At 41.0% G+C, this 6,000-nt stretch overlaps 1 protein-coding gene across 3 annotated transcripts in view; it reads right to left on the reverse strand.

Annotated features, from left to right (window-relative positions):
* Positions 1-6,000, reverse strand: part of RPL29 (ribosomal protein L29) — a 44,408-nt gene that overhangs the window by 22,857 nt on the left and 15,551 nt on the right. Inside the window, exons 1-2 of one of the 3 annotated variants that reach the window (XM_044078860.1) lie at positions 4,621-4,632; positions 2,880-2,883 (exon numbers count right to left, since the gene is read on the reverse strand). The exons of 1 other annotated variant lie outside the window; for it this stretch is intronic. The gene's annotated coding sequence lies outside the window, so the exon portion shown is untranslated. Of the gene's footprint in view, positions 1-2,879; positions 2,884-3,985; positions 3,998-4,620; positions 4,633-6,000 lie in introns of those variants that run through there. One more of the 3 variants, XM_044078861.1, reaches the window with a different exon arrangement.

Consider the following 6,000-nt stretch of genomic DNA (forward strand, 5'->3'; position numbering starts at 1 on the left):
GGGAGAATGTGCATCAGTTCTATTATACTTAGGATAAGTACCCAACTTAAGCATTACAAAAGCAGACTACCCTGGTAGAATGTGCATCAGTTCTATTATACTTAGGATAAGTACCCAACTTAAGCATTACAAAAGCAGACTATCCTGGGAGAATTTATCCCAAGCATGACAGAACTGATGCAAACAATTATGCAACTTCCGATCTTGCCAAAGAGCACATGAAACTGGTCATATGCCCCCCCCCCCCCCCCACACCTCTTTAGTCCTAGTTATGCATTGCTCATATTGCACATTAATATCTTTCAGAAGAAACTGGTTTTCAGGGTTTGAACACAACCGTGAAAATACAGAAAGGTGAACAGACTGGCTAATGTACTCAATGACTTTTTTTTTTTTTTTTTTGATAAAACAAATTCTCATTAAGAAAGAAGTATTCTTATGAAAAATTAAATACAGGGGACAGACTACTGGCTGGCAATGCTCAAAGTCTTAAAGCCACCATACAGGTTTACAAAAAATTAAGGACTTAAAAGGACAAGAACTCAAGCTCTTTGGACAAAGCCTATTCAAAAGGGATAAGGGAGCTTTTCTTACCACTGGAGGATCCCACTGAAGATCAAGATGTCTACAAAGAAGTCTGAAAAGAAAGTTAACTTTCAGAAAGGCTTTGCTCACCTTGAGTGAATCATGGCAGACACAGAAGCTGGAAATTTATTTAAATTTTATTTAACATTTGTTAACCGAGAAAGTCCGACTTGGAACAAACCAATTTTCAGTGGCGGCCCAGGGAGAAACGCGCCAGACATGTCTTTGTAACGCGAGAGGAAACCCACACAAACACAGGCAGGACAGGCAGACTCTGCACAGAAGTCACCCCAGCCAAGAATCGAACCAGAGAACGCTACTGCTGCACCAATACGCCATTACCACTACCACGTGAAATGTTACAAATGAATGTCTTTCTATGCCGAATCAAAAAAGGTTTAAGCAAATACCAAAAGCCTAATGAAGTAAGGAATGTGAAGGATCTGCATTCTTGGACAAAGTACAAATGGAAAAACTTTTCCATTTATCTCCACATCTGAGAAGCCATCAAAATGGAGACTACTCAGGGAAAAAAAAAAAAAAAAGAGGAGCTAGCTACTACACAAACTGGGACAATCATGATGAAAGCTCACAACACGATAACCATTTGCTAACTCTGTCCAAACAAAGGGTTAAGAAAGGAGGAAGCCACTGAATGGCCCTGAAGATCAAGAACACTAAAGTCTCACCGACAGGAAACCAGTAAACCCTCACTTGGGAGTCATTATCATTTGGCAAAAACAATCATAGGAACAAGCAGACAAAGCATATAGCTTCATACACTTATTACAGATTAACAGCCTAGTAAGGTGGCTTTTCACAACTGCAAAATAATAGCACCTCAATCTGCAATGGGTCTGAAGGGTATTAAGGAGAAAACAGTTTGCAGTCTCACAAGTAGAGCGAGGTGAAGTCAAAAAACATTTGACTATGGTCCTGAACTGTGGGCAAACCGATGTACAATTCGTGCAAATCTTGCAAGAAATTGCACTGTGCTGGAATGTACCCTGCCACCAGTGTTGCATCAGTCTGAACAGCACAATTCCAAAGTTTCCTTGAAGAATGGATATGAGTGGGCAACCTCCTGGTTTACTGATGTACAAGACTACTTGCTACACTGGTCAAATTAACAAAAATGGAACCCATGAAACCCAAAGCCAGCAGCAGTATTTTCAGAATGTAAACCAGAAAAACTTTGGGATAAGTGGCTGCTTAGAGGACATCTCCATAGCAGCCCAATGTGACTGCTGAAAGTGGATTTACAAATAGTCTGATGAACAAAAGGTTGCGTAGATGTGTACACCAACCCACATGAGAACTTCCTATCTAAGAGGTTCCAGTCCTGTAGCCACCGGCCTCAGGAGGATTCTCAAGTGAATCCTGGTGAAGAATCATCAGAATGAAAGCTGCTATCAACATCAAAGCTTCCAAGGTACAGGCAACCTGAGACTCAAGAGCCGATGACATATGCTGGGACCTATAGGTAAACGTTAATACACACACACACACACACACACACACACACACACACACACACACACACACACACACACACACACACACACTTAGGGGTCGCCACAGCAGAACTCCAGTTAATGACTGGCAGTAGATTTTTACGTACCAAGTTGCCAGCCCTGACGCACAACCTTCAACGAAGGTACGTCCATTCACACAAGTCTCCACACAGAAGACGCTTTAGCTGAGAATCGAACAGGACAACGTCTTACTGTGAGGCGACAAAGTTACCGCAGCACTTTTTATCAGGCAAGGGAGTGGTTTATTGTGCTGGTACATGTTAAATTCACATCCCTTCCCCCCATCAGTGTGACATTCGAGCTGGTCCTGCCTTACTTATTAGCTGTCATAATAATATAACCCTTATGTACTTTAAATAAAATTTATAATGATGTGGTACCTCTTATTTAACCAGATTAAGTAGATTAAGTCTGTGATTTTATCCAAGACAATATACTACATGGTTTTTGATTGCCAAATGGACTAAGGTTGATATACTTCCAGCCATGAAGTATACTGTCTTGGATAAAATCACAGACTTAATAATCTGGTTAAATAAGAGGTACCACATCATTATAAACTTTAAAGTACACAAGGGTTATATTATGACAGTTACTAAGTAGGGCAGGACCAGCTCGAATGTCACACTGATGGGGGAAGGGATGTGAATTTAACATGTGTACCAATGCTGTTTTACAGCACAATAAAACACTCCCCTTGCATATATTTTTTTTTTATCTATATATATATCTATAGAAAGCTTGTAAAGAAACTATTACCCTACTTTTGTTTTACTAGGATCGCTTGTCTGTGTCCTTAAAGGATTTTCGACTGGAAACAGAATGCCTGGCTTTCTTGGATTACTTTCGAATACTTAGTAATTCTGTAAAATTTTATATATTTTTTTGTTTTACTTAAGACGAGTTTAAGTTCGCTACTTCTACTACTATTGTCTACTACTGTCTGATCTGATTAATACACAGTGATTAACTAGATATATGGACTGAAACTCTTACACAGAGAAGACTCTTACACGGTTTTGTTTTAATAATAAAGATGCAATCCTACCAGCAGCAGGAGTTTGATTCTGACAAAACTGTGGCAGAAGGACAAAAATGCTTGAAGTGGGAGCAGTATTTGTGGAGAATGATCACTCACTGTACACCAGGCAGAAGAGTAAATTAATTCCAGTATTCAGGGAACGTTGAGATGCAGGTGAGAGATTCAAAATGCTCTACCCAGCTGTCTTCAGGATATTCTTCCTTAGAGGGACAGAATCATTTTTTTGAAATACATGCCAAGGAGGAAAACAAATGTGTGTCCAACAAAAAGTGAACTGTTCCACTGTTTGAACGGAAAATGTTGGAGAGAAGGAAGGACAGCGAGAGTTTACTAGAAAAATCGAAACTACGTTGGAAATAAAGCAGAGACAGGATCTGGGAGATGGGGATAACAGCAATAAAACCAGTAACTTAATGTGGGATTACAATACAATAATTATATTTGTGAAATCTGACAGTACAAGAAAATCTGGAAATATTGGACTTTTTCAGAATCTGTTGGACTTGTGGGAGACTAAAGTATATCCCCTACTTCCTGCCATCATAGTTCAGAAAAATGCTTTAGGAAGGGCAAGAGAGGGGAGAAAGATAACTACGTAAAGAAAATATTTTTCTTAATAGTACTTTTTTGCGATGTACGTTTTTTTCTTTGCAAGCTATAAAATTCTCAATCTACTATCAACCTCTTAATAGAATTACTACATCTTACTTCCCTCACTTAATCAGGCGATATCCATCCCAACCCAGGCCCATCAACTTTCCTCCCAATAATGTCTCCATCCCCTCTCTCCTAAATCCATTCGCTTCACAACAATTAAATGCACAAAGCCTTCGCAACAAAGCCCCTACTTTACTTGCCTGGCTCTTCCATAATCACCCAGATATTGTTGCTATCACAGAAACCCGGCTTAAACCTCACATACCGGACAGTGAACCACTTCCACCTGGCTACCAAATAATCTGCAATGATAGACCCATTAATAAAGGAGGTAGAGTAGCCTTAGTTTACTCCTCCGCCTATACAGTAGCAGCATATACCAACCCTATCCTCCGCGTATACAGTAGCAGCATATACCAACCCTATCCCTACTTTCTCTGAGAATTAACCATAGTACCTCTAAAGATTAATAATCACAAAACTATATGCATAGCCCTCCTCTACATTACCCCAGGCCAAAATAACATCACAATACTTGAAGATATCCTCTCCTGGTTCTCTTCCACCTTCAAAAATGAAACTTATATCCTAGGTGACGTAAACATTAACTGGGCTAACATCAACTCTCAACCTTCTTCACATGCAATCTATTTAATTTTACCCAGATAATTAATGCCCCTAGTAGACCTAACAAAAATGGAAATTCAGGCACCACCCATGACTGGATATTAGTATCCCACCACAACCTAATATTATCATCATCATCTGGCACCCTCCCTGACCCAATCAGTGACCACCTACCTGCCTTCACAGATCGGCAACCATCTCTACTCCTCAAGCAACACCACTATATCCAAACCCGTAACCCAAGTTCAACCCTCAAATATTTAATGATTGTCTAAGCCAAAAACCCTGCCCCTCAACAATGCTATCGCCTACTTCAATGAAGCCTTTCTAAATCTACTTAAATACCATGCTCCTCTTAGAACCAAATGAGTCAAATCTAAAATATCTCATTGGTTATCCAAAGAAACTAAACAAACCATGATACTAAGGGATAAAAAGTGGAAGCAGTTCCACATCTACAAACTATCCACTACCCTAGCAGAATACAAACGGCTCCGAAATTCCATAAAAAACAATAACTACAGACCAGAAATCCTACTACACCAAACTCCAATCAGCGCACCCCTCCAACCCTAAACAATTCTGGAATACCATCTCCTCTCTCCTCCACCCCGGAAACAAAGACAACCCCTGCCCCAACCCAAATCTCTCTGAACTCAATACCGCCACATTATTCAACTCCTTCTTTGTGGACTGTGTAGCCAAACTAACCACATCCTTCCCCAACCTTCCTCCTAGCTGTCTCCCCACCCTCATCACACCCATCTGGCAACACAACATTCACCCCCCTTCAAACTCAACCCTGTTCCCACAAGCATCATAAAATAACTCCTATTCCTACTAAAACCTTGCTCTTCTGCACCAGACAACTTACCCTCTTTCTTCCTCAAACTTGCAGTCAACAGCATAGCCCTACCTATCTCCATTTTAATAAACAGGTTCATCCAAGAATCCCACGTCCCATTTATCTGGAAACACGCATTCATCATTCAAAACTATGATACCACCACCAACTTAAGGCCAATTGCTATTCTCTCCCACTCTTAAAAATACTAGAAAATGTAGTCATACCAAACAATTGTCACAACCCCACCCAACATGGCTTCCGCCCTGGCCATAGTACCACTACAGCTCTTCTGTCCTTCCTTGAATCCATCAACCAGGCCCGTGACACTGGCAAAGTATCTTCCTTATTCCTAGACCTATCTAAAACCTTCGACACAGCCACCCATGCCATACTTTTCCCAACTCTCCACTCTCAACCTTTCTCCCTCTACACTATCTTGGTTCTCTAGTTACCTCTCTGAAAGACTCTAAAAGTACAGTTTTGTACCTACCATAAATGTAGATGTTCGAGTGCTAATACAGCTGCAGTAATCACATATGGGTTCTCTGCAGTCAGGCGGGTCCTCGGGCAGCCGAATTCCAAAGTCTTGGTCCGGCGTCGGTTGTTGTCGCCTTCTTCCCTGACGTTAGAAGCGACAGGGGTATACAAGTAACAGCCGACGCCATGTTCTCCAGTCTTTCTGGCCCCAGATGTCAGGTGCCCCAAAG

The sequence above is a fragment of the Protopterus annectens genome, chromosome 7.part1 (genome assembly GCF_019279795.1).
Source record: "Protopterus annectens isolate FY-2018-M chromosome 7.part1, PAN1.0, whole genome shotgun sequence".
NCBI lineage: Eukaryota > Metazoa > Chordata > Ceratodontiformes > Protopteridae > Protopterus > Protopterus annectens.